The 15,000-nt window shown below is 43.2% G+C and overlaps 2 protein-coding genes across 9 annotated transcripts in view; one reads left to right on the forward strand and one right to left on the reverse strand.

Annotated features, from left to right (window-relative positions):
• LOC126994161 (potassium voltage-gated channel protein Shab-like) overlaps nucleotides 1-15,000 on the reverse strand; it is a 199,023-nt gene that overhangs the window by 166,711 nt on the left and 17,312 nt on the right. For 3 of the 7 annotated variants that reach the window (XM_050853441.1, XM_050853426.1, XM_050853435.1), the window contains exon 1: nucleotides 1-342. This exon is cut by the window's left edge and continues 422 nt beyond it. The exons of 2 other annotated variants lie outside the window; for them this stretch is intronic. The gene's annotated coding sequence lies outside the window, so the exon portion shown is untranslated. Of the gene's footprint in view, nucleotides 346-15,000 lie in introns of those variants that run through there. 2 more of the 7 variants (XM_050853412.1, XM_050853452.1) reach the window with 2 other exon arrangements.
• Nucleotides 1-15,000, forward strand: part of LOC126994189 (short-chain dehydrogenase/reductase family 42E member 1-like) — a 131,805-nt gene that overhangs the window by 88,574 nt on the left and 28,231 nt on the right. Inside the window, exon 1 of one of the 2 annotated variants that reach the window (XM_050853480.1) lies at nucleotides 11,119-11,193. The exons of the other annotated variant lie outside the window; for it this stretch is intronic. The gene's annotated coding sequence lies outside the window, so the exon portion shown is untranslated. Of the gene's footprint in view, nucleotides 1-11,118; nucleotides 11,194-15,000 lie in introns of those variants that run through there. 2 annotated transcript variants of the gene reach the window in all.

Consider the following 15,000-nt stretch of genomic DNA (forward strand, 5'->3'; position numbering starts at 1 on the left):
GTACTGCCCGAGGTGGTCTGCTCTGCCACCCGCCCAGCTAAACCGCGCACGCTCTCTTCCTCCCTCCTCTTCCTCCTCCTCCTCCTCCTCTTCCTCCTGGTTCTCCTCCCTCTGTCCTGGTTTTATACAAGTTCCTCCTCTGTGCCCTCCGGTTCTCTCTCACCTCCGCACCTAAAACAAACACGGAAAGACGGACGGATTGTGAAGTTGGGTTATGCGAAAGTCAGGGCCGATTGGGGTAAGCATTCTGCCAAACCCCGGCCCTCCCCACCGCTTCCCCGCCTTCCCCACCCCTTCGCTACCCCACCTAGGCACCACTGCGCAGACTTAAGGGCGGGGGGAAGGGGGGAGTGCCAGGGGGGGCGGGGTGCCATTGGTGAACTGCGCCGAGTGGTTCAAGCTTCCAGCAGCAAACAGTCACAGTGCCTCCGCTCTCAGCCATGGAAGGGCGGCGTGGCACCCTACCCAAGGCCCAAGGGTCGCCCACGGGTCCAGTGCCTCGGGGGTGTGAAGAGGTCCCGTAGGAGTGCCAGAAGGACCTTAGGACTTTGAGGACCTCTAGGACTTCTTGGTTTTGTTATCCTTCTGCTGTTTCTTATTTCTGTGGTTTTGTTTACTCTTCTTCCTCCTCCTCTTCCTCCTCTTCTTCTTCTTCTTCTTCTTCTTCTTCTTCTTCTTCTTCTTCTTCTTCTTCTTCTTCTTTTGTTTTGTTTGCTCTTCTTTTTCTTCTTGTTCATCTTGTTGTTGTTGTTGTTGTTGTTGTTGTTCTTATTTTTGTTCTTCTTGTTTTTGTTCTTGTTCTTCTTCTTCTCCTCCCCAAAAGACCATAACACACACACACACACACACACACACACACACACTAAGGAGATCTTCCCTTCCTCTCCCTCCCATTTCTTCCCCCTCCCACCCTTTCCTACCCTTCCCTTCCCTTCCCATGTTTTTCTTCCCCTTCCCTTCCCCTTCCCTTCTCCATCCCCTTCCCTTTCTCTTCCCTCCCCTTCCCTTCCCTTCCCTTCCTTTTCTTACCCCTCCTTCCCCTTCTCTCTGTTACTTCTTCTTGAACATTAACTTTCCTCCTCCTCCTCCTCCTCCTCCTCCTCTTTACTCGCCATCTCTCATACATATATTTGCATTTACAAAACATTGGAAAAAAAAGTAAATGGAGAAAAGACCAATTGAGGTGAGGCTGTGTGAGAGAGAGAGAGAGAGAGAGAGAGAGAGAGAGAGAGAGAGAGAGAGAGAGAGAGAGAGAGAGAGAGAGAGAGAGAGAGAGAGAGAGAGAGAGATTGCCTTTTTTCACTGTTTGATGCTAAACACAACAGTGACATACTTTGATCAATATCACTGCAGTTGCTGAGAGTGGGGGAGGGGGGCGAGGGGGAGAGGGGGAAGGGAGGGGGGTGAGGCTCCCTTCTGACCACCAGGGTGATTAGGGTGTCAGGGAGAGCCAGGGGTCACGGGGGAAGGGTGAGGATGGGAAGAGAGGGGAAGGGAGAGAATGGGAAGGGAAGGGAAGAGAAGGGAAGGAAACATGGAAACATGGAAACGCAGGCAACAGAAAGCCTATTGGCTCATTACGAGGTTGCCCGCTTTGGTGATTTAATCTGCTCGACAGCCTGGGGCCTGGGGAGCAGATGAAAGCACCTCGACATTGAGGAGCAGATGAAAGCGCCTCGATATTGAGGAGCAGATGAAAGCAACTCAATATTCAGTTTACTCCCGACGCAGCGAAGTGACGGTCGATTCTATATTTGAAGGAGTTGATAGTATTCGCATTTACTACTTCTGAAGGAAGATTGTTCCAGTGACGGATGACTCGGTTTGAAAAGAAACTCCTTCCGATGTCTGTGTTACATCGACTAGACTGAATGGGTAAACCGTTATTTCTAGTTCTTAGGTTGGTTTGCAATTCAAAGAAATTGGAGTAATCGACGTTATTGAATTTTTTTAGATACTTGAAGACTTGAATCATATCTCCTCGTAGGCGTCTTTTCTCCAATGTAAAGAGATTGAGTCGCTTGAGTCGTTCCTCGTACGGTTGAGCCCTTAAGGTTGGTATCATTTTCGTGGCGCGTCGTTGAATCCTTTCCAGTAAATCAATGTCCTTTCTGTAATTAGGAGACCAGAACTGTACTGCATACTCGAGGTGCGGTCTTACCATGGAATTATACAAGGATAGCATCACGTCTGGCGTTTTACACTCGAAGTTCCTCGCTATGAACCCGAGCATAGTGTTGGCTTTGTTGTATGCTTTTTACAGTGATTCGCGTGTTTCAGGTCACTGCTGATAGTGACTCAAGATCCTTTTCCTCCTGCATCGCTTGCAGAGGTCTCCCATTCATGATGTATGTGTGTTTACTATTTCTGGACCCAATGTGCATGACTTTGCATTTGTCAACATTAAAGGACATTTGCCATTTTTCCGACCATTCGATAATGTGATTGAGGTCTTTCTGAATGATTTCGCAGTCGGTCTTTGTGAGGGCCTTTCCTCCCACCTTAGTGTCATCAGCAAATTTCGATATTGTGGATTTCAGTCCTGATTCGAGGTCGTTGATATATATGATGAAGAGAATGGGTCCCAGCACTGACCCTTGAGGCACTCCACTAGTGACTGGAAGCCAATCGGAAGGCTGTCCGTTGAGTAGTACTCGTTGTTTTCTGTCGGTGAGCCAATCTCTTATCCACGCGATCAGATTGGCTCCAATGCCGCCGAGTGCAGTTTTTAAGGAGTCGCTCGTGCGGTACCTTGTCGAAGGCTTTCTGAAAGTCCAGGTATATAACATCACTGGGGATGTGGGCATCCCAGTTCTTATATATACCTTGGAAGAAGTCTAATAAATTCGTTAGGCAGGAGCGCTTGTTTCTGAAGCCATGCTGGGTGTCGGAGATTACATTATTGTCTTCTAGAAACTTAACAAGTTTGTCTCTAATAATCTTTTCGAGTATTTTTCCTGCCACTGATGTCAAACTTATGGGCCTGTAGTTTAATGCAACGCTTTTGTCTCCTTTTTGAAAATTGGTGTTACGTTCGCCATCTTCCAGTCTTCCGGGACCTTTTCAATTGAACAGACTGGTTGAATATGTTAGTGAGTGGCTGAAGTATTTGTTGTTTAAGCTCTTTTAATAACCGCGGGGACAAACCGTCAGGTCCTGTTGACTTGTTCGTGTCGAGTTTATCCAAATACTCTTTCACTTCTTGGTCGCATATTGAGTCAATTTTCAGGGGCGTGAGTCCCCTCGGCGGGTCAGGGTTCTCGGGCATGGTTTCGATGTTGTCGACTGTGAATAAGGATGCGAAGTTACTGTTGAGGATTCTGGCCATCTGTTTACTGTCCTGAGTTGCAGCTCCAGTCTCGTCTGTCAGGGACCAATATTGGATTTTACTTTCTTTTCGATCTGATGTATGTGAAGAATTTTTTGAGTTTGTCTTGATGTCACGCGCTATTTGTTTTCGTAGTTGCGTTTACTACTCCGAATAAGGGTGCGACAAGCTCTGAGGCTGTTGTGGTACTGAGTACGGGCTTCGGCAGTGTCATTCTTTCATTAGGTTATAATTCCTTTTTTTTAAGTTTACCGCCCTTTTTATTTCTCTGGTCATCCACGGTGGATCTACGGCACCATTTACTCGCCTGGGTTTCGTCGGCACTGTAGCCTTTTCTACTCCCAAAAGCTTATCTTTGAAGTTGTTCCACACGTTGTCGATTGTATTGTCGGTTAGGTGAAGTTGGTACCAGGTCGCGGAGTGAACCAGCTCACGGGCTAGGTTGAAATTTGCTTTTGTAGTCTGGTATCACTGACGGATTGTCTACGAGTTTGTGACTTATGTTGACATTGAAACGGATTAAGTGGTGATCGCAACCGTTAATTTTTTCACCAACTTCACAGTCGCGAATGAGGTCGGGGTCGCTTACTAATACCAGATCCAGCAGATTGTTTTCTCTTGTTGGTTGAGTTACAACTTGAGTGAGGAACGAATCCTCCACCATTTCTATAAGCCTGTTACCTCTTGATCTCCAGTCAATTGTCCCCAGTCAATGTTAGGGCAATTAAAGTCCCCAATTATTATTGCTTGTTTACTTTGTGTTAAAGAGTGAAGCTCTTCGTACAGGGCAGTGTCATCGGCTGCTTGTTGTTTTGGAGGCCTGTATACGATCGCAAGTGTTAGTTTCTTATTATTCGCAGTTATTTCCACATAGACGGAGTCGTAATTCTCTGCATCCTGTTTGTCTATTTTTATGGCAGGAGCGTACTTTTACGTAAATTACTCCTCCTCCTTTCTTGTGCATTCGATTTTTTGGAAGCTTTCGTACCCGAAATGACAGTTCAGATACTAGATGTGCAGAGTTGGCCCAAGTCTCTGTGATGGCTACCACATCTGGTTTCTCAGTTGCAATATACGCCCTAATTTCGTCCTTTTTGGGTAATAGACTGCGTGCATTTGTGTACAAAATGGAAATGTGACTACTGGTTTGGCCGCGTTGAGTTGAATGAGTTCGCTTGTCGGAGGCGTCGTTGGTTACACAGTTTCTTGCAAGCCGCATCGACGCTACGGTTCGGTTGATCAAGGGTTGCCTTTGCCTTGCCCTCGCCTCCAGTTTTTTGAATAGCTTTTCGAGAAGCTTTCAACTGCATCGTTCAGGAGCCTTCCTAGCCGCGCCGAACCAACCTCGTTCAAGTGGAGTCCGTCCTCCCAAAACAAATCTGGGCGCTGGTTGAAGTGATGCCATGCGTTCGTGAACCCTACGCCTTCATCGTTACATAACTGCTTTAGACTAGTGTTGACGCCGTACGCTTTACTGTTGTTGTATCCGGCGAACGTATTGACTCTCGGTAGAATTCCAGAGAAGGGAAGGGTGGGAAGGGAAGGATGAGAAGAGAGGGGAAGGGAGAGAAAGGGAAGGGAAGGGAAGGGAGAGGAAAGGCTGGGAAGAGAGGGGAAGGGAGAGAAAGGGAAGGGAAGGGAAGGGAGACGAAAGGGTGGGAAGGGAAGGATGGGAAGAGAGGGGAAGGGAGAGAAAGGGAAGGAAAGGGAAGGGAGAGGAAGGAAAGGGTGGGAAGGGAGAGGAAGGAAAGGGCGAGGAAGGGAAGGGAAGGGTGGAGAAGAAAAGAAAAGGTCATGAATGTGAAAAGAAAGATAAAGAAGGAAAGGAAAGGGAGAAAAGGGTGATTAGACTGTAAGGTGAAGGGAAGGGTGAAGGTGAAGGGAAGGGTGGGGAAGGGAGAGGAAGGAAAGGGAGACAAAGTGAAGGGAAAGAAAGGTTGTCGAGGGGAAAAGAATGGTGAGGAAGGGAGGAAAGGATAATTAGAATGAAAGGGAGAGAATAGGAAAAAAAGGGAGAGGAAGGAGAGAACCAGGAGAGGAAGCGAAAGAAAGGGTGATAATATGAAAAGAAGGGAGAGGAGGGAAAGAAAAGGGGAGAAAGGGAGAAGTAGAAAGAAAAGGGAGAAGGGAGGGAAAAAAGAAAAGGAAATAAAGAAAAGATGTGAATGTGGGAAAAAAAGGGAGAGAAACGGAAGGAAAGGGAAAGTAAGGAAAGGAAGAAAGGGAGAAGTAGAGAAGGAAAGGGAGAGAAGGGAGGGAAAAAAGGAAAGGAAATAAAGAAAAGATGTGAATGTGGGTAAAAAAGGGAGAGAAACGGAAGGAAAAGGAGAGAAGGGAAGGGAAGAAAGGGAGAAGCAGAGAAGAAAAGGGAGAGAAGGGAGGGAAAAAAGGGAGAGGAAGTAAAAAAAGATGTAAATGTGGGAAAAAGGGAGAGGAAGGGAAGGAAAGGGAAAGTAAGGAAAGGAAGAAAAGAATAAAAAAAAAGGAGGGGAAAATTAAGATATGTGTGTGTTTGTTTGTTTGTTTGTTTGTGCATCATCTCAAACAACAACAACCACAACAACCACAACAAAATCAATACACATCTGATGGCTCTTGGTGATTATCCTTCTCTAATCAGGTGTGTTTTAATTTTTCCGCAGGTGTTTGTTATCTAGGTAATGAGGCGTGTGTGTGTGTGTGTGTGTGTGTGTGTGTGTATGTGTGTGTGTGTGTGTGTCTGAAACGTGTGGATGAGAGTCCCCAGCACACACACACACACACACACACACACACACACACACACACACACACACACACACACAGTACCTTCCCTCCTTTTACAACCCCTCTCCCCCCCCCCCCCCCATTCCCTCCCCTTCCCGGAAGAGTGGAAGATGGCGAACGTAACACCGATTTTCAAAAAAAGGAGACAAAAGCGTTGCATTAAACTACAGGCCCATAAGTTTGACATCAGTGGCAGGAAAAATACTCAAAAAGATTATTAGAGATAAACTTGTTAAGTTTCTAGAAAACAATAATATAATCTCCGACACCCAGCATGGCTTCAGAAACAAGCGCTCCTGCCTAACGAATTTATTAGACTTCTTCCAAGGTATATATAAGAACTGGGATGCCCACATCCCCAGTGATGTTATATACCTGGACTTTCAGAAAGCCTTCGACAAGGTACCGCACGAGCGACTCCTTAAGAAACTGCACTCGGCGGGCATTGGAGCCAATCTGATCGCGTGGATAAGAGATTGGCTCACCGACAGAAAACAACGAGTACTACTAAACGGACAGCCTTCCGATTGGCTTCCAGTCATTAGTGGAGTGCCTCAAGGGTCAGTGCTGGGACCCATCCTCTTTATCATATATATCAATGACCTAGAATCAGGACTAAAATCCACAATATCAAAATTTGCTGATGACACCAAGGTGGGTGGAGATGCCCTCACAAAGACCGACTGCGAAATCATTCAGAAAGACCTCAATCACATTATCGAATGGTCGGAAAAATGGCAAATGTCCTTTAATGTTGACAAATGTAAAGTCATGCACATTGGGTCCAGAAATAGTAACCACATATACATCATGAATGGGAAACCTCTGCAGGCGATGCAGGAGGAAAAGGATCTTGGAGTCACTATCAGCAGTGACCTGAAACACGCGAATCACTGTAAAAAAGCATACAACAAAGCCAACACTTTGCTCAGGTTCATAGCGAGGAACTTCGAGTGTAAAACGCCAGACGTGATGCTAGCCCTGTATAATTCCATGGTAAGACCGCACCTCGAGTATGCAGTACAGTTCTGGTCTCCTAATTACAGAAAGGACATTGCTGTACTGGAAAGGATTCAACGACGCGCCACGAAGATGCTTCCAACCTTAAGGGCTCAACCGTACGAGGAACGACTCAAGCGACTCAATCTCTTTACATTGGAGAAAAGACACCTACGAGGGGATGTGATTCAAGTCTTCAAGTACCTGAAAAACTTCAATAACGTCGACTACTCCAAATTCTTTGAACTGCAAACCAACTCAAGAACTAGAAATAACGGTTTACCCATTCAGTCGAGTCGATGTAACACAGACATTGGAAGGAGTTTCTTTTCAAGCCGAGTCATCCGCCACTGGAACAATCTTCCCTCAGAAGTAGTAAATGCGAATACCGTCAACTCCTTCAAATATAGAATCGACCGTCATTTCGCTGCGTCGGGAGTAAACTGAATAACGAGGTGCTTTCATCTGCTCCTCAATATCGAGGTGCTTTCATCTGCTCCTGAAGTCCCAAGTGGCTGTCGAGCTGATTAAATCACCAAAGCGGGCGACCTCGTAATGAGCCAGTAGGCTTTCTGTTGCCTGCATTTCCATGTTTCCATGTTTCCTTTCCTTCCCTTCCCTTCCCATCACTTCACTTCCCCAGATGAGAGAGAGAGAGAGAGAGAGAGAGAGAGAGAGAGAGAGAGAGAGAGAGAGAGAGAGAGAGAGAGAGAGAGAGAGAGAGAGAGAGATTCACCTTGTCTTCTCTCTAGAGTCTAGTAGATAGCACGAGGAGGAGGAGGAGAGGAAAAAAGGAAGGAAAATATATTCTAAGAGAGCGAAAAGGACAGAGAGGAAAAAATAGTGTCTTGATGTGAGGAGGAGGAGGAGGAGGAGGAGGAGGAGCTTTTGAAGGAGATAGAGAAGAGCAAGAATAGTTTAGAGATAGAGGAGAGATTTTTTTGAGCGAGAGATAATATTAAATGTAGTAATAGCAGTAGTAGTAGTAGTATTGTAGTAGTAGTAGTAATAGTAGTAGTAGTAGTAGTGGTGGTGGTGGTAGTAGTTGTAGTAGTAGTAGTAGTTGTTGTTGTTGTTGTTGTAGAATAAGCGTAGTGAGGGAAACTTTACACACACACACACACACACACACACACACACACACAGGACCGTTTTAGCTTGAACCAACGAAAATAAAACCAAAAATTCGCTCGCTAAAGAAGATGGACCTAAAAAGCTTCACTCAAACCCCGATTATTGTAGAAACTAAATTAAGATGCAGAATAGTTCATCTTTTTTTTTCTTTTAATTTCTTTTCTTTCTATTTTATTTTCCGTTATTTTCTTCATCTTCCTTCACTTTCTTTCCCTCTTTTCTTTCCTGCCCTTGTTTTCCTTTCATTCATTTTCCTTCCCATTTCTTTCCTCCTCCTTCACTTTCCCTCCTCCTAACTTTCCCCCTCTTCACCTTCTTTCCCTCTTCACTTTCCCTTCCTCTTCATTTTCTCTCCCTCGCTTTCCTCTCCCTTTACTTTCCTTTTCCTCCATTTTCTCTCCCTTTTCTTTTTCCCTCCTCTTACTTTCCTTCCTCTTTACTTTCCTCCCTTTTAATTTTCCTTCCTCCTCCCTTTCTCCCCAGATCACTTTCTCTCCCTCCTCATTTTCCTTCCCCCTCACTTTCCCCTCCCTTCACTTTCCTCCCTGTCTCTCCCTTTTCCTCCCTTTCCTCCCCTTTCACTTCCCTCTCCTTTTCTCTTTTCTTTTTTTCTCTCCTCAGCTTAGTATATGAGAGAGAGAGAGAGAGAGAGAGAGAGAGAGAGAGAGAGAGAGAGAGAGAGAGAGAGAGAGAGAGAGAGAGAAAGGTCACGTGATTCATTTGACCTTTCATTTCGCTTCTTCAGGTCAGAGGTCATTAGTTTGAGCGTTTGTTCGGTACACACACACACACACACACACACACACACACACACACACACACACACACACACACACACACACAAATATCGGTGTTTTTTTTCTGTTTGCGAATCGATTAAGACGAGAAGACAAAAAAAATAATTATGAGAAGACGAGGAGGAGGAGGAGGAGGAGGAGGAGGAGGAGGAGGAGGAGGAGGAGGAGGAGGAAATAAAACGAAAAAAAAAAGGAAAATGAAGATAAGGAGAAGAGGTTGGAAGAAGAAGAAGAAGAAGAAGAAATGATCAGACTAATTAATCTTTTCTGAAACACTAAGGGAGAGGAAGAGGAAGAAGAAGAGGAGGAGGAGGAGGAGGAGGAAGCAGAAGGAAGAGGAAGGAAGAGAGAGAGAAAGAGAGAGGAAGGGAAACAGAAATATCCCTCTCTTTATCTCTCCCTCCTCTTCCTCCTCCTCCTCCTCCTTTCTTCTTTCTCTTCCGTTATTAGTAAGGGAGAGAGATTTTTTTTTTTTTAAATGAAAATTGCTGGAGATTTTAATGGAAGGGAGAATGGAGATTACAGGAAATTACTAGGTTTGTTATGGAGGAGGAGGAGGAGGAGGAAGAAGAAGAGGAGGAGGAGGAGGAGAAGGAGGAAACAGTAATACAAGATGAAGAAAAAAGAAGAAACAAAGGAAAATAAAGAAGGAAAACGAAAGACAAGAGGAAAGAAGAAAAGAAAAACGAAAAAAGAAAAAATGAAGAAAATAACAAAACAGAAATACATAGAAAAGAAGAATGAAGAAATAAGGAGCAGAAAAAAAGAAAAATATAAAAGGAAGATGAAAGAAAAGAAGAAAAAGGAAAAGAGAAAATAGGAAAAGAAAAAGTGAGGAAGAGAACAAAACAAATACGAAGAAAAGAAGAATGAAAAAATAAGAGATAGAAAGAAAGAAAAATATAAATGGAAGATGAAAGAGAGGAAGAAAAAGGAAAAGAGAAACAAGGAAAATAAGAAAAATATGACGATGAAGAAAAGAAAAGCAGAACAAAAGGGACAAGAAGAAGAGCAAGAAAGGAAGGAAAAGAAGAAAATGTGATGATAAAGAAAAAACAAACAAAAAGAAGAACAAGAAAGAAAACATGAAAAGAACGAGAATGTTGAAAAAAATAAAGAAAAAAAAAGAAAAAAAATAACAACACTAAAAAGAAAATAAGAAAATATCAGATCATTAAAAAAACAGTTAATTAAAAGCAACATAATTATCTGTACGCCAAAAAAAAAAAAAGATTAATTGCAGTGATTTCATGCCATTGTCCACCTTAACATTTTCCCACATGCAGCATTTTTTTATGTGGCAATGTTGGTTATGGATTTTTTTCCCGGATGTGGCAATACTGATTATACCCATTTTCCTTTTTTTCCAATTTCTTTTTCTTTTTCTTATATTTTTTTTCTTTTTTTTTCTCTTTTTTTTCTTCTCCTGGTCAGTATTTTTTAATGTTGCTGTTATTGTTATTGCTATTTCTACTACTGTTATTGTTGGTAGTAGTAGTAGTAGTAGTAGTAGAAGTAATAGTAGTAGTGGCGATAGTAGTAGTAGTAGTAGTAGTAGTAGTAGTAGTAGTAGTAGTAGTAGTAGTAGTAGTAGTAGTAGTAGCAGTAGTAGTAGTAGTAGTAGTAGTAGTATCGTATCATTATTATTATTATTGTTTACTATCATTATTATTATTATTATTATTATTATTATTATTATTATTATTATTATTACTACTACTACTACTTAAGAGAACGTCCGGGGGTCTTGATACGAACGTTGGGGGTCTTGATACGAACGTTCGGGGCTCGTGATACGAACGTTGGGGGTCTTGATACGAACGTCCGGGGCTCGTAATCAAACGTTTGGGGCTCGCAGTCGAAAGTACGGTTGGGCCTCGTAATCAAACGTTTGGGTCTCGTCATCGAACGTTCGGGGCTCGTCATCGAACGTTCGGGGCTCTTGCTACACACGTTTTCAGAAGCCAGGGAGAGCTACGCTGGGTTGCCATGAGTGTTTTTTTCCCGTCACGGCGCGGAGGCCCTGCACAACCAGATTAAGAGGTCTTCCCACCAGCCTACCCTTGGGAAATCTGATCATGTGTATAGGTGTATAGTTTTGAGCTGGGTGCTGCTGGCGTCACACGGAAGTTCTGTCCTAATCCTCTGTTCACGTTCTCTGAGGCTCAGGTGAGTGAATGGGCGGGGATGAGGAGACCTTCCTTAACCCGGTAGCTGCGGGGATCATGTTTCTTAAAGGTCCCTCTAAGTGAGAATAGTGAGAAAAAATCATCACTCACGCAAACCATTTCATTATATATATCAAAGCATTTGTGATCAGTTTATGCATCATCTATTTTTGGGGGTTTATGTCACGGCACAAATTTGGACCGTCGCTGCTACCGGGTATGTATCATGGCACAAATTTGGACCGTCGCTTCTACCGGTTTTATATCATGGCACAAATTTGGACCGTCGCTGCTACCGGTTTTATATCATGGCACAAATTTGGACCGTCGCTGCTACCGGTTTTATATCATGGCACAAATTTGGACCGTCGCTGCTACCGGTTTTATATCATGGCACAAATTTGGACCGTCGCTGCTACCGGTTTTATATCATGGCATAAATTTGGACCGTCGCTGCTACCGGTTTTATATCATGGCACAAATTTGGACCATTGCTGCTACCGGGTATGTATCATGGCACAAATTTGGACCGTCGCTGCTACCGGTTTTATATCATGGCACAAATTTGGACCATTGCTGCTACCGGGTATGTATCATGGCACAAATTTGGACCGTCGCTGCTACCGGTTTTATATCATGGCATAAATTTGGACCGTCGCTGCTACCGGTTTTATATCATGGCACAAATTTGGACCGTCGCTGCTACCGGGTATGTATCATGGCACAAATTTGGACCGTCGCTGCTACCGGGTATGTATCATGGCATAAATTTGGACCGTCGCTGCTACCGGTTTTATATCATGGCACAAATTTGGACCGTCGCTGCTACCGGGTATGTATCATGGCATAAATTTGGACCGTCGCTGCTACCGGTTTTATATCATGGCACAAATTTGGACCGTCGCTGCTACCGGTTTTATATCATGGCACAAATTTGGACCATTGCTGCTACCGGGTATGTATCATGGCACAAATTTGGACCGTCGCTGCTACCGGTTTTATATCATGGCACAAATTTGGACCGTCGCTGCTACCGGGTTAATTAATTGGTCTTGTGCAAAACTACCGCCGGGCTCAGGACTCGTATTCTCAAAAGCTTCGGGCTGTTGTTACGATAATTTCTGAAGACCACAGAGGAGACTCGTCGCGTTTTCATGAGTGGTTTTACCGTTCATGGCGTAGCGCTTGGAGAGTCGCTATAGTGAACTCAGATTGACGAGACCGGTATTCCGTTGGCGTCCCCGAGCTCTTTCCTTACCCCAGCTCTACCACACACCCCAAACGCCCATCTCCTCCCCTCATATGTCGGCTATAGGTAACAGGGACGTGTGTGAGGGAGAGATACGTGGTGGGGGAGAGAGGACCCGCGGTAACCAACACAAAAACGATATTGCCAACCCGGTTAACGCTACTGAGATGAAGATGCAGAGGATAATGGTGTTTGTGGTGGTGATGGTAGTGGTGGTGATGGTCGTGGTGGTGGTGGTCGTGGTGGTGGTGATGGTAGTGGTGGTGGTGGTGGTGGTTTCCTTGCGACATAAGCATTAGTGGCGTCAGTATGAAGTGGCCAACGAAAAAAAGAGATGACGGATGAGAGAGAGAGAGAGAGAGAGAGAGAGAGAGAGAGAGAGAGAGAGAGAGAGATTAATCAGTCGTGCATTTTCTCTCTCTCTCTCTCTCACACGGTTTTTCCATTTTACTGTTATTTATTGTTTTTTTTTTCCAAATACAATTTTTTTCCTAGGTAAATTTTTGTTTTGTTTTCTCCTCCTCCTCCTCCTCCTCCTCCTCCTCCTCTAGCTTCCGGTCAACATTACGAAAGGTTTTAATCTATTTTTATTCATTTGTTAACTCTAAATCCGTTTCTTAGCCGTTAAGGACATATTCTCTCTCTCTCTCTCTCTCTCTCTCTCTCTCTCTCTCTCTCTCTCATCTTATTTTTTTCCTTTCTTCTTTTCTTTCTTCTCTTTTCTTTCTCTGTTTATTTTCCTCTCTTCTTACCTCTCCCTTTCCTTCCCCCTACTCTTCCCTCCTCCTCCTCCTCCTCCTCCTCCTCCTCTTCTATATTTTTTACATAGATTTACATAGAAAATCAGACCACACAGACCCCATGGTCCAGACTAGGTGGTCTGTCCTTAAGGGGGGATCCTCGATTCAGAAAAACTTTTTTATTATTGCCATTAGAAACTTCCCGTTTTCTAGTATTGAAGAGCATGAAAAGAAATGGGTTTGCCATAAGTTTCATAGATATCTGATTAATTATTTTTTTTTATAAATATTTTTGTTAAAATTTTTTGGGGTTTTTTAAGTTTTAATATCTCTCTTCTAAATACTTGCAGAACATTTTACTTGGCATTTTCTGAAAGTATGATGTATATGGAAACTTTTCATCTTATTTTATTTTCCGTAATTTGTTTATTTTCAAAAGTATGAATAAATAAGTAAAAATATCACATTTTTAAAGAAACTTTATTTTCAAACGCATGTACTTTATAGAAGATCAACAAAAAACTTCATTTTATAAGATTAAATTATTCTTTTATGTCCCACTAACTGAGAACTGAAAAGAAAATAAGAATTGATGTAAGTGGTGATGAGATATTTCCAATCAGATATCAGTAACTCACTAAAAAACAACATTTTGAGAAAATCGCGTTTAAAGATTTTACATGTAAATTTCACATAGAAATATTAATCCTACAGTTTTTTTGCACATATAACATTTTTTCCAGAATTTTATAAGGAACATAAAGCAGTCATTGTTTTGTTTGGAAACGAAAAAAATATATGGTAAATGTTGATGTCTTTGGTGGTCACTCTACGGTTCCTTAAAATTTTCCTCCACCATATCCCTCCACTTTTTCATCCTTGCTTATCTTAGATCTTTTCCTCCTTGGAAGGGATATTTCCATTGACTTTTGGAGTCTTTTCTTTTCTAGTTTGACCTCGGTTCCAGATTCTGATATCCCTCCAAAGATTTCATGGAGCAAGGAACTTTCAATGTATCCTTTGTTATGTTCCAAGACGGTCATGTGGAAAGCAAACATAGTTGTTTGAGCACCATGAAACTTGGTTTTCAAGCATCTTTTCCACAGTTTGCTATGGAAGGATTCATTTTTGTTTTGCGTTCTCCCTTTTAAACATCGTGAGAGAAGAGTAGGTTGTGTCAAGTCTATATATACACCATGCACAGGTTTCAGTTCACTCTCTGAAAGGTCAAGTTTTATTTTCATATTTTTATGAGAGGGTGGTGGTCTCTTCTCAGCCAAGGCTTTCTTATAAAAACACCAAGAATCCACCCCTTCTGGACATCTGCTATGTTTTGGAATTTCATCTGTGCTTGTCAGATGGAAAACTGCGCGCCACTCACGCCGAGTCAGTCCCGCATGGCAGCAGCAGCCTCTCGCTCCACCCAAACTGTCATACTGCAGTATGTAATAAAAAACATACTTCAATGGTCTAAATAACGTATAAACAATAAATATATGACCACTCATATGGCAACAGTACGCACTCAGCTGCCTCGTGGGGGTGGGATTTAACAGCGCTGAGACCTTTAAAATTTAAAGTTCTCGTACGGCTGGCGCGGCACTGAACTCTCCGAGCCCGGGACTACTTGAAACCATGAAAACCTAACAATGACAAATTTGAGCCCAAACCATGATTTGAATCGAGGATACCCCCTTAAACCTAAGTGATTCTACATTAATCAGAGGGCTCCAAAACGTTGTATTTCAACTCTAGTTAATATAAAGTTGAAGGAAGTGACGGTCGAGCTTGTTTTTGAAGGAGTCAATCGTGTTACACT

This window comes from Eriocheir sinensis, chromosome 7 (assembly GCF_024679095.1).
Source record: "Eriocheir sinensis breed Jianghai 21 chromosome 7, ASM2467909v1, whole genome shotgun sequence".
In the NCBI taxonomy this organism is placed as follows: domain Eukaryota; kingdom Metazoa; phylum Arthropoda; class Malacostraca; order Decapoda; family Varunidae; genus Eriocheir; species Eriocheir sinensis.